Source organism: Phalangium opilio, unplaced genomic scaffold (genome assembly GCF_054372755.1).
Source record: "Phalangium opilio isolate 3A_F unplaced genomic scaffold, DU_Popi_V2 ptg000002l_1, whole genome shotgun sequence".
Classification (NCBI taxonomy): Eukaryota; Metazoa; Arthropoda; class Arachnida; order Opiliones; family Phalangiidae; genus Phalangium; species Phalangium opilio.
Window position 1 is genome coordinate 15,705,760 of NW_028324144.1, and position 11,761 is coordinate 15,717,520.

The 11,761-nt window shown below is 44.7% G+C and overlaps 79 non-coding genes across 79 annotated transcripts; all 79 read left to right on the forward strand.

Moving 5' to 3' along the window:
* Positions 1-9: 9 nt before the first annotated feature.
* On the forward strand, positions 10-82 carry TRNAM-CAU (transfer RNA methionine (anticodon CAU)). Its single transcript has one exon. It is a non-coding gene; the product is annotated as a tRNA-Met (tRNA).
* A 67-nt stretch (positions 83-149) lies between these two features.
* Positions 150-222, forward strand: TRNAM-CAU (transfer RNA methionine (anticodon CAU)). Its single transcript has one exon. It is a non-coding gene; the product is annotated as a tRNA-Met (tRNA).
* Positions 223-289: 67 nt separating this feature from the next.
* TRNAM-CAU (transfer RNA methionine (anticodon CAU)) lies at positions 290-362 on the forward strand. Its single transcript has one exon. It is a non-coding gene; the product is annotated as a tRNA-Met (tRNA).
* Positions 363-429: 67 nt separating this feature from the next.
* TRNAM-CAU (transfer RNA methionine (anticodon CAU)) lies at positions 430-502 on the forward strand. Its single transcript has one exon. It is a non-coding gene; the product is annotated as a tRNA-Met (tRNA).
* A 207-nt stretch (positions 503-709) lies between these two features.
* Positions 710-782, forward strand: TRNAM-CAU (transfer RNA methionine (anticodon CAU)). The gene has a single exon. It is a non-coding gene; the product is annotated as a tRNA-Met (tRNA).
* A 67-nt stretch (positions 783-849) lies between these two features.
* Positions 850-922, forward strand: TRNAM-CAU (transfer RNA methionine (anticodon CAU)). The gene has a single exon. It is a non-coding gene; the product is annotated as a tRNA-Met (tRNA).
* A 67-nt stretch (positions 923-989) lies between these two features.
* TRNAM-CAU (transfer RNA methionine (anticodon CAU)) lies at positions 990-1,062 on the forward strand. Its single transcript has one exon. It is a non-coding gene; the product is annotated as a tRNA-Met (tRNA).
* A 207-nt stretch (positions 1,063-1,269) lies between these two features.
* Positions 1,270-1,342, forward strand: TRNAM-CAU (transfer RNA methionine (anticodon CAU)). Its single transcript has one exon. It is a non-coding gene; the product is annotated as a tRNA-Met (tRNA).
* A 67-nt stretch (positions 1,343-1,409) lies between these two features.
* Positions 1,410-1,482, forward strand: TRNAM-CAU (transfer RNA methionine (anticodon CAU)). The gene has a single exon. It is a non-coding gene; the product is annotated as a tRNA-Met (tRNA).
* A 67-nt stretch (positions 1,483-1,549) lies between these two features.
* TRNAM-CAU (transfer RNA methionine (anticodon CAU)) lies at positions 1,550-1,622 on the forward strand. Its single transcript has one exon. It is a non-coding gene; the product is annotated as a tRNA-Met (tRNA).
* Positions 1,623-1,689: 67 nt separating this feature from the next.
* Positions 1,690-1,762, forward strand: TRNAM-CAU (transfer RNA methionine (anticodon CAU)). The gene has a single exon. It is a non-coding gene; the product is annotated as a tRNA-Met (tRNA).
* Positions 1,763-1,829: 67 nt separating this feature from the next.
* On the forward strand, positions 1,830-1,902 carry TRNAM-CAU (transfer RNA methionine (anticodon CAU)). Its single transcript has one exon. It is a non-coding gene; the product is annotated as a tRNA-Met (tRNA).
* Positions 1,903-1,969: 67 nt separating this feature from the next.
* Positions 1,970-2,042, forward strand: TRNAM-CAU (transfer RNA methionine (anticodon CAU)). The gene has a single exon. It is a non-coding gene; the product is annotated as a tRNA-Met (tRNA).
* A 207-nt stretch (positions 2,043-2,249) lies between these two features.
* TRNAM-CAU (transfer RNA methionine (anticodon CAU)) lies at positions 2,250-2,322 on the forward strand. The gene has a single exon. It is a non-coding gene; the product is annotated as a tRNA-Met (tRNA).
* A 67-nt stretch (positions 2,323-2,389) lies between these two features.
* TRNAM-CAU (transfer RNA methionine (anticodon CAU)) lies at positions 2,390-2,462 on the forward strand. The gene has a single exon. It is a non-coding gene; the product is annotated as a tRNA-Met (tRNA).
* Positions 2,463-2,529: 67 nt separating this feature from the next.
* On the forward strand, positions 2,530-2,602 carry TRNAM-CAU (transfer RNA methionine (anticodon CAU)). The gene has a single exon. It is a non-coding gene; the product is annotated as a tRNA-Met (tRNA).
* Positions 2,603-2,669: 67 nt separating this feature from the next.
* On the forward strand, positions 2,670-2,742 carry TRNAM-CAU (transfer RNA methionine (anticodon CAU)). Its single transcript has one exon. It is a non-coding gene; the product is annotated as a tRNA-Met (tRNA).
* Positions 2,743-2,809: 67 nt separating this feature from the next.
* On the forward strand, positions 2,810-2,882 carry TRNAM-CAU (transfer RNA methionine (anticodon CAU)). The gene has a single exon. It is a non-coding gene; the product is annotated as a tRNA-Met (tRNA).
* Positions 2,883-2,949: 67 nt separating this feature from the next.
* Positions 2,950-3,022, forward strand: TRNAM-CAU (transfer RNA methionine (anticodon CAU)). The gene has a single exon. It is a non-coding gene; the product is annotated as a tRNA-Met (tRNA).
* A 67-nt stretch (positions 3,023-3,089) lies between these two features.
* Positions 3,090-3,162, forward strand: TRNAM-CAU (transfer RNA methionine (anticodon CAU)). The gene has a single exon. It is a non-coding gene; the product is annotated as a tRNA-Met (tRNA).
* Positions 3,163-3,229: 67 nt separating this feature from the next.
* Positions 3,230-3,302, forward strand: TRNAM-CAU (transfer RNA methionine (anticodon CAU)). Its single transcript has one exon. It is a non-coding gene; the product is annotated as a tRNA-Met (tRNA).
* A 67-nt stretch (positions 3,303-3,369) lies between these two features.
* On the forward strand, positions 3,370-3,442 carry TRNAM-CAU (transfer RNA methionine (anticodon CAU)). Its single transcript has one exon. It is a non-coding gene; the product is annotated as a tRNA-Met (tRNA).
* A 67-nt stretch (positions 3,443-3,509) lies between these two features.
* Positions 3,510-3,582, forward strand: TRNAM-CAU (transfer RNA methionine (anticodon CAU)). Its single transcript has one exon. It is a non-coding gene; the product is annotated as a tRNA-Met (tRNA).
* A 67-nt stretch (positions 3,583-3,649) lies between these two features.
* Positions 3,650-3,722, forward strand: TRNAM-CAU (transfer RNA methionine (anticodon CAU)). The gene has a single exon. It is a non-coding gene; the product is annotated as a tRNA-Met (tRNA).
* Positions 3,723-3,788: 66 nt separating this feature from the next.
* On the forward strand, positions 3,789-3,861 carry TRNAM-CAU (transfer RNA methionine (anticodon CAU)). Its single transcript has one exon. It is a non-coding gene; the product is annotated as a tRNA-Met (tRNA).
* Positions 3,862-3,928: 67 nt separating this feature from the next.
* On the forward strand, positions 3,929-4,001 carry TRNAM-CAU (transfer RNA methionine (anticodon CAU)). Its single transcript has one exon. It is a non-coding gene; the product is annotated as a tRNA-Met (tRNA).
* Positions 4,002-4,068: 67 nt separating this feature from the next.
* TRNAM-CAU (transfer RNA methionine (anticodon CAU)) lies at positions 4,069-4,141 on the forward strand. The gene has a single exon. It is a non-coding gene; the product is annotated as a tRNA-Met (tRNA).
* Positions 4,142-4,208: 67 nt separating this feature from the next.
* On the forward strand, positions 4,209-4,281 carry TRNAM-CAU (transfer RNA methionine (anticodon CAU)). Its single transcript has one exon. It is a non-coding gene; the product is annotated as a tRNA-Met (tRNA).
* Positions 4,282-4,348: 67 nt separating this feature from the next.
* On the forward strand, positions 4,349-4,421 carry TRNAM-CAU (transfer RNA methionine (anticodon CAU)). Its single transcript has one exon. It is a non-coding gene; the product is annotated as a tRNA-Met (tRNA).
* A 67-nt stretch (positions 4,422-4,488) lies between these two features.
* TRNAM-CAU (transfer RNA methionine (anticodon CAU)) lies at positions 4,489-4,561 on the forward strand. The gene has a single exon. It is a non-coding gene; the product is annotated as a tRNA-Met (tRNA).
* A 67-nt stretch (positions 4,562-4,628) lies between these two features.
* TRNAM-CAU (transfer RNA methionine (anticodon CAU)) lies at positions 4,629-4,701 on the forward strand. Its single transcript has one exon. It is a non-coding gene; the product is annotated as a tRNA-Met (tRNA).
* A 67-nt stretch (positions 4,702-4,768) lies between these two features.
* TRNAM-CAU (transfer RNA methionine (anticodon CAU)) lies at positions 4,769-4,841 on the forward strand. Its single transcript has one exon. It is a non-coding gene; the product is annotated as a tRNA-Met (tRNA).
* Positions 4,842-4,908: 67 nt separating this feature from the next.
* TRNAM-CAU (transfer RNA methionine (anticodon CAU)) lies at positions 4,909-4,981 on the forward strand. Its single transcript has one exon. It is a non-coding gene; the product is annotated as a tRNA-Met (tRNA).
* Positions 4,982-5,048: 67 nt separating this feature from the next.
* On the forward strand, positions 5,049-5,121 carry TRNAM-CAU (transfer RNA methionine (anticodon CAU)). Its single transcript has one exon. It is a non-coding gene; the product is annotated as a tRNA-Met (tRNA).
* A 67-nt stretch (positions 5,122-5,188) lies between these two features.
* On the forward strand, positions 5,189-5,261 carry TRNAM-CAU (transfer RNA methionine (anticodon CAU)). Its single transcript has one exon. It is a non-coding gene; the product is annotated as a tRNA-Met (tRNA).
* A 67-nt stretch (positions 5,262-5,328) lies between these two features.
* Positions 5,329-5,401, forward strand: TRNAM-CAU (transfer RNA methionine (anticodon CAU)). Its single transcript has one exon. It is a non-coding gene; the product is annotated as a tRNA-Met (tRNA).
* Positions 5,402-5,468: 67 nt separating this feature from the next.
* Positions 5,469-5,541, forward strand: TRNAM-CAU (transfer RNA methionine (anticodon CAU)). The gene has a single exon. It is a non-coding gene; the product is annotated as a tRNA-Met (tRNA).
* A 67-nt stretch (positions 5,542-5,608) lies between these two features.
* Positions 5,609-5,681, forward strand: TRNAM-CAU (transfer RNA methionine (anticodon CAU)). Its single transcript has one exon. It is a non-coding gene; the product is annotated as a tRNA-Met (tRNA).
* Positions 5,682-5,748: 67 nt separating this feature from the next.
* Positions 5,749-5,821, forward strand: TRNAM-CAU (transfer RNA methionine (anticodon CAU)). The gene has a single exon. It is a non-coding gene; the product is annotated as a tRNA-Met (tRNA).
* A 67-nt stretch (positions 5,822-5,888) lies between these two features.
* TRNAM-CAU (transfer RNA methionine (anticodon CAU)) lies at positions 5,889-5,961 on the forward strand. Its single transcript has one exon. It is a non-coding gene; the product is annotated as a tRNA-Met (tRNA).
* Positions 5,962-6,028: 67 nt separating this feature from the next.
* Positions 6,029-6,101, forward strand: TRNAM-CAU (transfer RNA methionine (anticodon CAU)). Its single transcript has one exon. It is a non-coding gene; the product is annotated as a tRNA-Met (tRNA).
* A 67-nt stretch (positions 6,102-6,168) lies between these two features.
* TRNAM-CAU (transfer RNA methionine (anticodon CAU)) lies at positions 6,169-6,241 on the forward strand. Its single transcript has one exon. It is a non-coding gene; the product is annotated as a tRNA-Met (tRNA).
* Positions 6,242-6,308: 67 nt separating this feature from the next.
* Positions 6,309-6,381, forward strand: TRNAM-CAU (transfer RNA methionine (anticodon CAU)). The gene has a single exon. It is a non-coding gene; the product is annotated as a tRNA-Met (tRNA).
* Positions 6,382-6,448: 67 nt separating this feature from the next.
* TRNAM-CAU (transfer RNA methionine (anticodon CAU)) lies at positions 6,449-6,521 on the forward strand. Its single transcript has one exon. It is a non-coding gene; the product is annotated as a tRNA-Met (tRNA).
* Positions 6,522-6,588: 67 nt separating this feature from the next.
* Positions 6,589-6,661, forward strand: TRNAM-CAU (transfer RNA methionine (anticodon CAU)). Its single transcript has one exon. It is a non-coding gene; the product is annotated as a tRNA-Met (tRNA).
* Positions 6,662-6,728: 67 nt separating this feature from the next.
* Positions 6,729-6,801, forward strand: TRNAM-CAU (transfer RNA methionine (anticodon CAU)). Its single transcript has one exon. It is a non-coding gene; the product is annotated as a tRNA-Met (tRNA).
* A 207-nt stretch (positions 6,802-7,008) lies between these two features.
* TRNAM-CAU (transfer RNA methionine (anticodon CAU)) lies at positions 7,009-7,081 on the forward strand. The gene has a single exon. It is a non-coding gene; the product is annotated as a tRNA-Met (tRNA).
* A 67-nt stretch (positions 7,082-7,148) lies between these two features.
* Positions 7,149-7,221, forward strand: TRNAM-CAU (transfer RNA methionine (anticodon CAU)). The gene has a single exon. It is a non-coding gene; the product is annotated as a tRNA-Met (tRNA).
* Positions 7,222-7,288: 67 nt separating this feature from the next.
* TRNAM-CAU (transfer RNA methionine (anticodon CAU)) lies at positions 7,289-7,361 on the forward strand. The gene has a single exon. It is a non-coding gene; the product is annotated as a tRNA-Met (tRNA).
* A 67-nt stretch (positions 7,362-7,428) lies between these two features.
* Positions 7,429-7,501, forward strand: TRNAM-CAU (transfer RNA methionine (anticodon CAU)). The gene has a single exon. It is a non-coding gene; the product is annotated as a tRNA-Met (tRNA).
* A 67-nt stretch (positions 7,502-7,568) lies between these two features.
* TRNAM-CAU (transfer RNA methionine (anticodon CAU)) lies at positions 7,569-7,641 on the forward strand. The gene has a single exon. It is a non-coding gene; the product is annotated as a tRNA-Met (tRNA).
* A 67-nt stretch (positions 7,642-7,708) lies between these two features.
* Positions 7,709-7,781, forward strand: TRNAM-CAU (transfer RNA methionine (anticodon CAU)). The gene has a single exon. It is a non-coding gene; the product is annotated as a tRNA-Met (tRNA).
* Positions 7,782-7,848: 67 nt separating this feature from the next.
* Positions 7,849-7,921, forward strand: TRNAM-CAU (transfer RNA methionine (anticodon CAU)). The gene has a single exon. It is a non-coding gene; the product is annotated as a tRNA-Met (tRNA).
* A 67-nt stretch (positions 7,922-7,988) lies between these two features.
* On the forward strand, positions 7,989-8,061 carry TRNAM-CAU (transfer RNA methionine (anticodon CAU)). Its single transcript has one exon. It is a non-coding gene; the product is annotated as a tRNA-Met (tRNA).
* Positions 8,062-8,128: 67 nt separating this feature from the next.
* TRNAM-CAU (transfer RNA methionine (anticodon CAU)) lies at positions 8,129-8,201 on the forward strand. Its single transcript has one exon. It is a non-coding gene; the product is annotated as a tRNA-Met (tRNA).
* A 67-nt stretch (positions 8,202-8,268) lies between these two features.
* TRNAM-CAU (transfer RNA methionine (anticodon CAU)) lies at positions 8,269-8,341 on the forward strand. Its single transcript has one exon. It is a non-coding gene; the product is annotated as a tRNA-Met (tRNA).
* Positions 8,342-8,408: 67 nt separating this feature from the next.
* TRNAM-CAU (transfer RNA methionine (anticodon CAU)) lies at positions 8,409-8,481 on the forward strand. Its single transcript has one exon. It is a non-coding gene; the product is annotated as a tRNA-Met (tRNA).
* Positions 8,482-8,548: 67 nt separating this feature from the next.
* On the forward strand, positions 8,549-8,621 carry TRNAM-CAU (transfer RNA methionine (anticodon CAU)). Its single transcript has one exon. It is a non-coding gene; the product is annotated as a tRNA-Met (tRNA).
* A 67-nt stretch (positions 8,622-8,688) lies between these two features.
* TRNAM-CAU (transfer RNA methionine (anticodon CAU)) lies at positions 8,689-8,761 on the forward strand. The gene has a single exon. It is a non-coding gene; the product is annotated as a tRNA-Met (tRNA).
* A 67-nt stretch (positions 8,762-8,828) lies between these two features.
* Positions 8,829-8,901, forward strand: TRNAM-CAU (transfer RNA methionine (anticodon CAU)). Its single transcript has one exon. It is a non-coding gene; the product is annotated as a tRNA-Met (tRNA).
* Positions 8,902-8,968: 67 nt separating this feature from the next.
* TRNAM-CAU (transfer RNA methionine (anticodon CAU)) lies at positions 8,969-9,041 on the forward strand. Its single transcript has one exon. It is a non-coding gene; the product is annotated as a tRNA-Met (tRNA).
* A 207-nt stretch (positions 9,042-9,248) lies between these two features.
* On the forward strand, positions 9,249-9,321 carry TRNAM-CAU (transfer RNA methionine (anticodon CAU)). The gene has a single exon. It is a non-coding gene; the product is annotated as a tRNA-Met (tRNA).
* A 67-nt stretch (positions 9,322-9,388) lies between these two features.
* TRNAM-CAU (transfer RNA methionine (anticodon CAU)) lies at positions 9,389-9,461 on the forward strand. The gene has a single exon. It is a non-coding gene; the product is annotated as a tRNA-Met (tRNA).
* Positions 9,462-9,528: 67 nt separating this feature from the next.
* On the forward strand, positions 9,529-9,601 carry TRNAM-CAU (transfer RNA methionine (anticodon CAU)). Its single transcript has one exon. It is a non-coding gene; the product is annotated as a tRNA-Met (tRNA).
* Positions 9,602-9,668: 67 nt separating this feature from the next.
* On the forward strand, positions 9,669-9,741 carry TRNAM-CAU (transfer RNA methionine (anticodon CAU)). The gene has a single exon. It is a non-coding gene; the product is annotated as a tRNA-Met (tRNA).
* Positions 9,742-9,808: 67 nt separating this feature from the next.
* Positions 9,809-9,881, forward strand: TRNAM-CAU (transfer RNA methionine (anticodon CAU)). Its single transcript has one exon. It is a non-coding gene; the product is annotated as a tRNA-Met (tRNA).
* Positions 9,882-9,948: 67 nt separating this feature from the next.
* On the forward strand, positions 9,949-10,021 carry TRNAM-CAU (transfer RNA methionine (anticodon CAU)). Its single transcript has one exon. It is a non-coding gene; the product is annotated as a tRNA-Met (tRNA).
* A 67-nt stretch (positions 10,022-10,088) lies between these two features.
* Positions 10,089-10,161, forward strand: TRNAM-CAU (transfer RNA methionine (anticodon CAU)). Its single transcript has one exon. It is a non-coding gene; the product is annotated as a tRNA-Met (tRNA).
* Positions 10,162-10,228: 67 nt separating this feature from the next.
* Positions 10,229-10,301, forward strand: TRNAM-CAU (transfer RNA methionine (anticodon CAU)). Its single transcript has one exon. It is a non-coding gene; the product is annotated as a tRNA-Met (tRNA).
* A 67-nt stretch (positions 10,302-10,368) lies between these two features.
* Positions 10,369-10,441, forward strand: TRNAM-CAU (transfer RNA methionine (anticodon CAU)). The gene has a single exon. It is a non-coding gene; the product is annotated as a tRNA-Met (tRNA).
* Positions 10,442-10,508: 67 nt separating this feature from the next.
* On the forward strand, positions 10,509-10,581 carry TRNAM-CAU (transfer RNA methionine (anticodon CAU)). Its single transcript has one exon. It is a non-coding gene; the product is annotated as a tRNA-Met (tRNA).
* A 67-nt stretch (positions 10,582-10,648) lies between these two features.
* TRNAM-CAU (transfer RNA methionine (anticodon CAU)) lies at positions 10,649-10,721 on the forward strand. The gene has a single exon. It is a non-coding gene; the product is annotated as a tRNA-Met (tRNA).
* A 67-nt stretch (positions 10,722-10,788) lies between these two features.
* On the forward strand, positions 10,789-10,861 carry TRNAM-CAU (transfer RNA methionine (anticodon CAU)). The gene has a single exon. It is a non-coding gene; the product is annotated as a tRNA-Met (tRNA).
* A 67-nt stretch (positions 10,862-10,928) lies between these two features.
* TRNAM-CAU (transfer RNA methionine (anticodon CAU)) lies at positions 10,929-11,001 on the forward strand. The gene has a single exon. It is a non-coding gene; the product is annotated as a tRNA-Met (tRNA).
* Positions 11,002-11,068: 67 nt separating this feature from the next.
* TRNAM-CAU (transfer RNA methionine (anticodon CAU)) lies at positions 11,069-11,141 on the forward strand. Its single transcript has one exon. It is a non-coding gene; the product is annotated as a tRNA-Met (tRNA).
* A 67-nt stretch (positions 11,142-11,208) lies between these two features.
* On the forward strand, positions 11,209-11,281 carry TRNAM-CAU (transfer RNA methionine (anticodon CAU)). The gene has a single exon. It is a non-coding gene; the product is annotated as a tRNA-Met (tRNA).
* A 67-nt stretch (positions 11,282-11,348) lies between these two features.
* TRNAM-CAU (transfer RNA methionine (anticodon CAU)) lies at positions 11,349-11,421 on the forward strand. The gene has a single exon. It is a non-coding gene; the product is annotated as a tRNA-Met (tRNA).
* A 67-nt stretch (positions 11,422-11,488) lies between these two features.
* TRNAM-CAU (transfer RNA methionine (anticodon CAU)) lies at positions 11,489-11,561 on the forward strand. Its single transcript has one exon. It is a non-coding gene; the product is annotated as a tRNA-Met (tRNA).
* A 67-nt stretch (positions 11,562-11,628) lies between these two features.
* TRNAM-CAU (transfer RNA methionine (anticodon CAU)) lies at positions 11,629-11,701 on the forward strand. Its single transcript has one exon. It is a non-coding gene; the product is annotated as a tRNA-Met (tRNA).
* The last annotated feature ends 60 nt before the right edge of the window (positions 11,702-11,761 follow it).

Below are 11,761 nucleotides of genomic sequence, written 5' to 3' on the forward strand. Positions count from 1 at the left end.
CTAATAACAGCCTCGATAGCGCAGTAGGTAGCGCGTCAGTCTCATAATCTGAAGGTCGTGAGTTCGATCCTCACTCAGGGCAAGATTTTGGCGCTGATTTTCGTTAATAGAATACTTGATTGATAGAGAGTTGACATGTTCTAATAGCAGCCTCGGTAGCGCAGTAGGTAGCGCGTCAGTCTCATAATCTAAAGGTCGTGAGTTCGATCCTCACTCGGGGCATGATATTGGCGCTGATATTCGTTAATAGAATACTTGATTGATAGAGAGTTGACATGTTCTAATAACAGCCTCGGTAGCGCAGTAGGTAGCGCGTCAGTCTCATAATCTGAAGGTCGTGAGTTCGATCCTCACTCGGGGCAAGATTTTGGCGCTGATTTTCGTTAATAGAATACTTGATTGATAGAGAGTTGACATGTTCTAATAACCGCCTCGGTAGCGCAGTAGGTAGCGCGTCAGTCTCATAATCTAAAGGTCGTGAGTTCGATCCTCACTCGGGGCATGATTTTGGCGCTGATTTTCGTTAATAGAATTCTTGCTTGTTAAAGAGGTGACATGTTCTAATAACAGCCTCGATAGCGCAGTAGGTAGCGCGTCAGTCTCATAATCTAAAGGTCTTGAGTTCGATCCTCACTCGGGGTATGATTTTGGCGCTGATTTTCGTTAATGGAATACTTGATTGATAAATAGGTTAATTGGTCTAATAACAGCCTCGATAGCGCAGTAGGTAGCGCGTCAGTCTCATAATCTAAAGGTCGTGAGTTTGATCCTCACTCGGGGCGTGATTTTGGCGCTGATTTTCGTTAATAGAATACTTGGTTGATAAAGAGGTGACATGTTCTAATAACAGCCTCGATAGCGCAGTAGGTAGCGCGTCAGTCTCATAATCTGAAGGTCGTGAGTTCGATCCTCACTCGGGGCAAGATTTTGGCGCTGATTTTCGTTAATAGAATACTTGATTGATAGAGAGTTGACATGTTCTAATAACCGCCTCGGTAGCGCAGTAGGTAGCGCGTCAGTCTCATAATCTAAAGGTCGTGAGTTCGATCCTCACTCGGGGCATGATTTTGGCGCTGATTTTCGTTAATAGAATTCTTGCTTGTTAAAGAGGTGACATGTTCTAATAACAGCCTCGATAGCGCAGTAGGTAGCGCGTCAGTCTCATAATCTAAAGGTCTTGAGTTCGATCCTCACTCGGGGTATGATTTTGGCGCTGATTTTCGTTAATGGAATACTTGATTGATAAATAGGTTAATTGGTCTAATAACAGCCTCGATAGCGCAGTCGGTAGCGCGTCAGTCTCATAATCTGAAGGTCGTGAGTTCGATTCTCACTCGGGGCATGATTTTGGCGCTGATTTTCGTTAATAGAGTACTTGATGCATAAAGAGGTGACATGTTCTGACAACAGCCTCGATAGCGCTGTAGGTAGCGCGTCAGTCTCATAATCTGAAGGTCGTGAGTTCGATCCTCACTCGGGGCGTGATTTTGGCGCAGATTTTCGTTAATAGAATACTTGGTTGATAAAGAGGTGACATGTTCTAATAACAGCCTCGATAGCGCAGTAGGTAGCGCGTCAGTCTCATAATCTGAAGGTCGTGAGTTCGATCCTCACTCAGGGCAAGATTTTGGCGCTGATTTTCGTTAATAGAATACTTGATTGATAGAGAGTTGACATGTTCTAATAGCAGCCTCGGTAGCGCAGTAGGTAGCGCGTCAGTCTCATAATCTAAAGGTCGTGAGTTCGATCCTCACTCGGGGCATGATATTGGCGCTGATATTCGTTAATAGAATACTTGATTGATAGAGAGTTGACATGTTCTAATAACAGCCTCGGTAGCGCAGTAGGTAGCGCGTCAGTCTCATAATCTGAAGGTCGTGAGTTCGATCCTCACTCGGGGCAAGATTTTGGCGCTGATTTTCGTTAATAGAATACTTGATTGATAGAGAGTTGACATGTTCTAATAACCGCCTCGGTAGCGCAGTAGGTAGCGCGTCAGTCTCATAATCTAAAGGTCGTGAGTTCGATCCTCACTCGGGGCATGATTTTGGCGCTGATTTTCGTTAATAGAATTCTTGCTTGTTAAAGAGGTGACATGTTCTAATAACAGCCTCGATAGCGCAGTAGGTAGCGCGTCAGTCTCATAATCTAAAGGTCTTGAGTTCGATCCTCACTCGGGGTATGATTTTGGCGCTGATTTTCGTTAATGGAATACTTGATTGATAAATAGGTTAATTGGTCTAATAACAGCCTCGATAGCGCAGTCGGTAGCGCGTCAGTCTCATAATCTGAAGGTCGTGAGTTCGATCCTCACTCGGGGCATGATTTTGGCGCTGATTTTCGTTAATAGAATACTTGATGCATAAAGAGGTGACATGTTCTGACAACAGCCTCGATAGCGCAGTAGGTAGCGCGTCAGTCTCATAATCTGAAGGTCGTGAGTTCGATCCTCACTCGGGGCAAGATTTTGGCGCTGATTTTCGTTAATAGAATACTTGATTGATAGAGAGTTGACATGTTCTAATAACAGCCTCGGTAGCGCAGTAGGTAGCGCGTCAGTCTCATAATCTGAAGGTCGTGAGTTCGATCCTCACTCGGGGCAAGATTTTGGCGCTGATATTCGTTAATAGAATACTTGATTGATAGAGAGTTGACATGTTCTAATAACAGCCTCGATAGCGCAGTCGGTAGCGCGTCAGTCTCATAATCTGAAGGTCGTGAGTTCGATCCTCACTCGGGGCAAGATTTTGGCGCTGATTTTCGTTAATAGAATACTTGATTGATAGAGAGTTGACATGTTCTAATAACAGCCTCAATAGCGCAGTAGGTAGCGCGTCAGTCTCATAATCTAAAGGTCGTGAGTTCGATCCTCACTCGGGGCATGATATTGGCGCTGATTTTCGTTAATGGAATACTTGATTGATAAATAGGTTAATTGGTCTAATGACAGCCTCGATAGCGCAGTAGGTAGCGCGTCAGTCTCATAATCTGAAGGTCGTGAGTTCGATCCTCACTCGGGGCAAGATTTTGGCGCTGATTTTCGTTAATAGAATACTTGATTGATAGAGAGTTGACATGTTCTAATAACAGCCTCGGTAGCGCAGTAGGTAGCGCGTCAGTCTCATAATCTGAAGGTCGTGAGTTCGATCCTCACTCGGGGCAAGATTTTGGCGCTGATATTCGTTAATAGAATACTTGATTGATAGAGAGTTGACATGTTCTAATAACAGCCTCGATAGCGCAGTCGGTAGCGCGTCAGTCTCATAATCTGAAGGTCGTGAGTTCGATCCTCACTCGGGGCAAGATTTTGGCGCTGATTTTCGTTAATAGAATACTTGATTGATAGAGAGTTGACATGTTCTAATAACAGCCTCAATAGCGCAGTAGGTAGCGCGTCAGTCTCATAATCTAAAGGTCGTGAGTTCGATCCTCACTCGGGGCATGATATTGGCGCTGATTTTCGTTAATGGAATACTTGATTGATAAATAGGTTAATTGGTCTAATGACAGCCTCGATAGCGCAGTAGGTAGCGCGTCAGTCTCATAATCTGAAGGTCGTGAGTTCGATCCTCACTCGGGGCAAGATTTTGGCGCTGATATTCGTTAATAGAATACTTGATTGATAGAGAGTTGACATGTTCTAATAACAGCCTCGATAGCGCAGTCGGTAGCGCGTCAGTCTCATAATCTGAAGGTCGTGAGTTCGATCCTCACTCGGGGCAAGATTTTGGCGCTGATTTTCGTTAATAGAATACTTGATTGATAGAGAGTTGACATGTTCTATAACAGCCTCAATAGCGCAGTAGGTAGCGCGTCAGTCTCATAATCTAAAGGTCGTGAGTTCGATCCTCACTCGGGGCATGATATTGGCGCTGATTTTCGTTAATGGAATACTTGATTGATAAATAGGTTAATTGGTCTAATGACAGCCTCGATAGCGCAGTAGGTAGCGCGTCAGTCTCATAATCTGAAGGTCGTGAGTTCGATCCTCACTCGGGGCAAGATTTTGGCGCTGATTTTCGTTAATAGAATACTTGATTGATAGAGAGTTGACATGTTCTAATAACAGCCTCGATAGCGCAGTCGGTAGCGCGTCAGTCTCATAATCTGAAGGTCGTGAGTTCGATCCTCACTCGGGGCAAGATTTTGGCGCTGATTTTCGTTAATAGAATACTTGATTGATAGAGAGTTGACATGTTCTAATAACAGCCTCAATAGCGCAGTAGGTAGCGCGTCAGTCTCATAATCTAAAGGTCGTGAGTTCGATCCTCACTCGGGGCATGATATTGGCGCTGATTTTCGTTAATGGAATACTTGATTGATAAATAGGTTAATTGGTCTAATGACAGCCTCGATAGCGCAGTAGGTAGCGCGTCAGTCTCATAATCTGAAGGTCGTGAGTTCGATCCTCACTCGGGGCAAGATTTTGGCGCTGATATTCGTTAATAGAATACTTGATTGATAGAGAGTTGACATGTTCTAATAACAGCCTCGATAGCGCAGTCGGTAGCGCGTCAGTCTCATAATCTGAAGGTCGTGAGTTCGATCCTCACTCGGGGCAAGATTTTGGCGCTGATTTTCGTTAATAGAATACTTGATTGATAGAGAGTTGACATGTTCTAATAACAGCCTCAATAGCGCAGTAGGTAGCGCGTCAGTCTCATAATCTAAAGGTCGTGAGTTCGATCCTCACTCGGGGCATGATATTGGCGCTGATTTTCGTTAATGGAATACTTGATTGATAAATAGGTTAATTGGTCTAATGACAGCCTCGATAGCGCAGTAGGTAGCGCGTCAGTCTCATAATCTGAAGGTCGTGAGTTCGATCCTCACTCGGGGCAAGATTTTGGCGCTGATTTTCGTTAATAGAATACTTGATTGATGGAGAGTTGACATGTTCTAATAACCGCCTCGGTAGCGCAGTAGGTAGCGCGTCAGTCTCATAATCTAAAGGTCGTGAGTTCGATCCTCACTCGGGGCATGATTTTGGCGCTGATTTTCGTTAATGGAATACTTGGTTGATAAAGAGGTGACATGTGCTAATAACAGCCTCGATAGCGCAGTATGTAGCGCGTCAGTCTCATAATCTGAAGGTCGTGAGTTCGATCCTCACTCGGGGCAAGATTTTGGCGCTGATATTCGTTAATAGAATACTTGATTGATAGAGAGTTGACATGTTCTAATAACAGCCTCGATAGCGCAGTCGGTAGCGCGTCAGTCTCATAATCTGAAGGTCGTGAGTTCGATCCTCACTCGGGGCAAGATTTTGGCGCTGATTTTCGTTAATAGAATACTTGATTGATAGAGAGTTGACATGTTCTAATAACAGCCTCAATAGCGCAGTAGGTAGCGCGTCAGTCTCATAATCTAAAGGTCGTGAGTTCGATCCTCACTCGGGGCATGATATTGGCGCTGATTTTCGTTAATGGAATACTTGATTGATAAATAGGTTAATTGGTCTAATGACAGCCTCGATAGCGCAGTAGGTAGCGCGTCAGTCTCATAATCTGAAGGTCGTGAGTTCGATCCTCACTCGGGGCAAGATTTTGGCGCTGATTTTCGTTAATAGAATACTTGATTGATAGAGAGTTGACATGTTCTAATAACAGCCTCGGTAGCGCAGTAGGTAGCGCGTCAGTCTCATAATCTGAAGGTCGTGAGTTCGATCCTCACTCGGGGCAAGATTTTGGCGCTGATATTCGTTAATAGAATACTTGATTGATAGAGAGTTGACATGTTCTAATAACAGCCTCGATAGCGCAGTCGGTAGCGCGTCAGTCTCATAATCTGAAGGTCGTGAGTTCGATCCTCACTCGGGGCAAGATTTTGGCGCTGATTTTCGTTAATAGAATACTTGATTGATAGAGAGTTGACATGTTCTAATAACAGCCTCAATAGCGCAGTAGGTAGCGCGTCAGTCTCATAATCTAAAGGTCGTGAGTTCGATCCTCACTCGGGGCATGATATTGGCGCTGATTTTCGTTAATGGAATACTTGATTGATAAATAGGTTAATTGGTCTAATGACAGCCTCGATAGCGCAGTAGGTAGCGCGTCAGTCTCATAATCTGAAGGTCGTGAGTTCGATCCTCACTCGGGGCAAGATTTTGGCGCTGATTTTCGTTAATAGAATACTTGATTGATGGAGAGTTGACATGTTCTAATAACCGCCTCGGTAGCGCAGTAGGTAGCGCGTCAGTCTCATAATCTAAAGGTCGTGAGTTCGATCCTCACTCGGGGCATGATTTTGGCGCTGATTTTCGTTAATGGAATACTTGGTTGATAAAGAGGTGACATGTGCTAATAACAGCCTCGATAGCGCAGTATGTAGCGCGTCAGTCTCATAATCTGAAGGTCGTGAGTTCGATCCTCACTCGGGGCAAGATTTTGGCGCTGATTTTCGTTAATAGAATACTTGGTTGATAAAGAGGTGACATGTTCTAATAACAGCCTCGATAGCGCAGTAGGTAGCGCGTCAGTCTCATAATCTGAAGGTCGTGAGTTCGATCCTCACTCGGGGCAAGGTTTTGGCGCTGATTTTCGTTAATAGAATACTTGATTGATAGAGAGTTGACATGTTCTAATAACAGCCTCGGTAGCGCAGTAGGTAGCGCGTCAGTTTCATAATCTAAAGGTCGTGAGTTCGATCCTCACTCGGGGCGTGATTTTGGCGCTGATTTTCGTTAATAGAATACTTGGTTGATAAAGAGGTGACATGTTCTAATAACAGCCTCGATAGCGCAGTAGGTAGCGCGTCAGTCTCATAATCTGAAGGTCGTGAGTTCGATCCTCACTCGGGGCAAGATTTTGGCGCTGATTTTCGTTAATAGAATACTTGATTGATAGAGAGTTGACATGTTCTAACAACAGCCTCGGTAGCGCAGTAGGTAGCGCGTCAGTCTCATAATATAAAGGTCGTGAGTTTGATCCTCACTCGGGGCGTGATTTTGGCGCTGATTTTCGTTAATAGAATACTTGGTTGATAAAGAGGTGACATGTTCTAATAACAGCCTCGATAGCGCAGTAGGTAGCGCGTCAGTCTCATAATCTGAAGGTCGTGAGTTCGATCCTCACTCGGGGCAAGATTTTGGCGCTGATTTTCGTTAATAGAATACTTGGTTGATAAAGAGGTGACATGTTCTAATAACAGCCTCGATAGCGCAGTAGGTAGCGCGTCAGTCTCATAATCTAAAGGTCGTGAGTTCGATCCTCACTCGGGGCGTGATTTTGGCGCTGATTTTCGTTAATAGAATACTTGGTTGATAAAGAGGTGACATGTTCTAATAACAGCCTCGATAGCGCAGTAGGTAGCGCGTCAGTCTCATAATCTGAAGGTCGTGAGTTCGATCCTCACTCGGGGCAAGATTTTGGCGCTGATTTTCGTTATTAGAATACTTGGTTGATAAAGAGGTGACATGTTCTAATAACAGCCTCGGTAGCGCAGTAGGTAGCGCGTCAGTCTCATAATCTGAAGGTTGTGAGTTCGATCCTCACTCGGGGCAAGATTTTGGCGCTGATTTTCGTTAATAGAATACTTGGTTGATAAAGAGGTGACATGTTCTAATAACAGCCTCGATAGCGCAGTAGGTAGCGCGTCAGTCTCATAATCTGAAGGTCGTGAGTTCGATCCTCACTCGGGGCAAGATTTTGGCGCTGATTTTCGTTAATAGAATACTTGATTGATAGAGAGTTGACATGTTCTAATAACAGCCTCGGTAGCGCAGTAGGTAGCGCGTCAGTTTCATAATCTAAAGGTCGTGAGTTCGATCCTCACTCGGGGCGTGATTTTGGCGCTGATTTTCGTTAATAGAATACTTGGTTGATAAAGAGGTGACATGTTCTAATAACAGCCTCGATAGCGCAGTAGGTAGCGCGTCAGTCTCATAATCTGAAGGTCGTGAGTTCGATCCTCACTCGGGGCAAGATTTTGGCGCTGATTTTCGTTAATAGAATACTTGATTGATAGAGAGTTGACATGTTCTAACAACAGCCTCGGTAGCGCAGTAGGTAGCGCGTCAGTCTCATAATCTAAAGGTCGTGAGTTTGATCCTCACTCGGGGCGTGATTTTGGCGCTGATTTTCGTTAATAGAATACTTGGTTGATAAAGAGGTGACATGTTCTAATAACAGCCTCGATAGCGCAGTAGGTAGCGCGTCAGTCTCATAATCTGAAGGTCGTGAGTTCGATCCTCACTCGGGGCAAGATTTTGGCGCTGATTTTCGTTAATAGAATACTTGATTGATAAATAGGTTAATTGGTCTAATGACAGCCTCGATAGCGCAGTAGGTAGCGCGTCAGTCTCATAATCTGAAGGTCGTGAGTTCGATCCTCACTCGGGGCAAGATTTTGGCGCTGATTTTCGTTAATAGAATACTTGATTGATGGAGAGTTGACATGTTCTAATAACCGCCTCGGTAGCGCAGTAGGTAGCGCGTCAGTCTCATAATCTAAAGGTCGTGAGTTCGATCCTCACTCGGGGCATGATTTTGGCGCTGATTTTCGTTAATGGAATACTTGGTTGATAAAGAGGTGACATGTGCTAATAACAGCCTCGATAGCGCAGTATGTAGCGCGTCAGTCTCATAATCTGAAGGTCGTGAGTTCGAACCTCACTCGGGGCAAGATTTTGGCGCTGATTTTCGTTAATAGAATACTTGGTTGATAAAGAGGTGACATGTTCTAATAACAGCCTCGATAGCGCAGTAGGTAGCGCGTCAGTCTCATAATCTGAAGGTCGTGAGTTCGATCCTCACTCGGGGCAAGATTTTGGCGCTGATTTTCGTTAATAGAATACTTGATTGATAGAGAGTTGACATGTTCTAATAACAGCCTCGGTAGCGCAGTAGGTAGCGCGTCAGTTTCATAATCTAAAGGTCGTGAGTTCGATCCTCACTCGGGGCGTGATTTTGGCGCTGATTTTCGTTAATAGAATACTTGGTTGATAAAGAGGTGACATGTTCTAATAACAGCCTCGATAGCGCAGTAGGTAGCGCGTCAGTCTCATAATCTGAAGGTCGTGAGTTCGATCCTCACTCGGGGCAAGATTTTGGCGCTGATTTTCGTTAATAGAATACTTGATTGATAGAGAGTTGACATGTTCTAACAACAGCCTCGGTAGCGCAGTAGGTAGCGCGTCAGTCTCATAATATAAAGGTCGTGAGTTTGATCCTCACTCGGGGCGTGATTTTGGCGCTGATTTTCGTTAATAGAATACTTGGTTGATAAAGAGGTGACATGTTCTAATAACAGCCTCGATAGCGCAGTAGGTAGCGCGTCAGTCTCATAATCTGAAGGTCGTGAGTTCGATCCTCACTCGGGGCAAGATTTTGGCGCTGATTTTCGTTAATAGAATACTTGGTTGATAAAGAGGTGACATGTTCTAATAACAGCCTCGATAGCGCAGTAGGTAGCGCGTCAGTCTCATAATCTAAAGGTCGTGAGTTCGATCCTCACTCGGGGCGTGATTTTGGCGCTGATTTTCGTTAATAGAATACTTGGTTGATAAAGAGGTGACATGTTCTAATAACAGCCTCGATAGCGCAGTAGGTAGCGCGTCAGTCTCATAATCTGAAGGTCGTGAGTTCGATCCTCACTCGGGGCAAGATTTTGGCGCTGATTTACGTTAATAGAATACTTGGTTGATAAAGAGGTGACATGTTCTAATAACAGCCTCGGTAGCGCAGTAGGTAGCGCGTCAGTCTCATAATCTGAAGGTTGTGAGTTCGATCCTCACTCGGGGCAAGATTTTGGCGCTGATTTTCGTTAATAGAATACTTGGTTGATAAAGAGGTGACATGTTCTAATAACAGCCTCGATAGCGCAGTAGGTAGCGCGTCAGTCTCATAATCTGAAGGTCGTGAGTTCGATCCTCACTCGGGGCAAGATTTTGGCGCTGATTTTCGTTAATAGAATACTTGATTGATAGAGAGTTGACATGTTCTAATAACAGCCTCGGTAGCGCAGTAGGTAGCGCGTCAGTTTCATAATCTAAAGGTCGTGAGTTCGATCCTCACTCGGGGCGTGATTTCGGCGCTGATTTTCGTTAATAGAATACTTGGTTGATAAAGAGGTGACATGTTCTAATAACAGCCTCGATAGCGCAGTAGGTAGCGCGTCAGTCTCATAATCTGAAGGTCGTGAGTTCGATCCTCACTCGGGGCAAGATTTTGGCGCTGATTTTCGTTAATAGAATACTTGATTGATAGAGAGTTGACATGTTCTAACAACAGCCTCGGTAGCGCAGTAGGTAGCGCGTCAGTCTCATAATCTAAAGGTCGTGAGTTTGATCCTCACTCGGGGCGTGATTTTGGCGCTGATTTTCGTTAATAGAATACTTGGTTGATAAAGAGGTGACATGTTCTAATAACAGCCTCGATAGCGCAGTAGGTAGCGCGTCAGTCTCATAATCTGAAGGTCGTGAGTTCGATCCTCACTCGGGGCAAGATTTTGGCGCTGATTTTCGTTAATAGAATACTTGATTGATAAAGAGGTGACATGTTCTAATAACAGCCTCGATAGCGCAGTAGGTAGCGCGTCAGTCTCATAATCTGAAGGTCGTGTGTTCGATCCTCACTCGGGGCAAGATTTTGGCGCTGATTTTCGTTAATAGAATACTTGATTGATAGAGAGTTGACATGTTCTAACAACAGCCTCGGTAGCGCAGTAGGTAGCGCGTCAGTCTCATAATCTAAAGGTCGTGAGTTTGATCCTCACTCGGGGCGTGATTTTGGCGCTGATTTTCGTTAATAGAATACTTGGTTGATAAAGAGGTGACATGTTCTAATAACAGCCTCGATAGCGCAGTAGGTAGCGCGTCAGTCTCATAATCTGAAGGTCGTGAGTTCGATCCTCACTCGGGGCAAGATTTTGGCGCTGATTTTCGTTAATAGAATACTTGATTGATAGAGAGTTGACATGTTCTAATAACCGCCTCGGTAGCGCAGTAGGTAGTGCGTCAGTCTCATAATCTAAAGGTCGTGAGTTCGATCCTCACTCGGGGCATGATTTTGGCGCTGATTTTCGTTAATGGAATACTTGGTTGATAAAGAGGTGACATGTTCTACAAACAGCCTCGATAGCGCAGTAGGTAGCGCGTCAGTCTCATAATCTGAAGGTCGTGAGTTCGATCCTCACTCGGGGCAAGATTTTGGCGCTGATTTTCGTTAATAGAATACTTGGTTGATAAAGAGGTGACAAGTTCTAATAACAGCCTCGGTAGCGCAGTAGGTAGCGCGTCAGTCTCATAATCTGAAGGTTGTGAGTTCGATCCTCACTCGGGGCAAGATTTTGGCGCTGATTTTCGTTAATAGAATACTTGGTTGATAAAGAGGTGACATGTTCTAATAACAGCCTCGATAGCGCAGTAGGTAGCGCGTCAGTCTCATAATCTGAAGGTCGTGAGTTCGATCCTCACTCGGGGCGTGATTTTGGCGCTGATTTTCGTTAATAGAATACTTGGTTGATAAAGAGGTGACATGTTCTAATAACAGCCTCGATAGCGCAGTAGGTAGCGCGTCAGTCTCATAATCTAAAGGTCGTCAGTTCGATCCTCACTCGGGGCGTGATTTTGGCGCTGATTTTCGTTAATAGAATACTTGGTTGATAAAGAGGTGACATGTTCTAATAACAGCCTCGATAGCGCAGTAGGTAGCGCGTCAGTCTCATAATCTGAAGGTCGTGAGTTCGATCCTCACTCGGGGCAAGATTTTGGCGCTGATTTTCGTTAATAGAATACTTGATTGATAGAGAGTTGACATGTTCT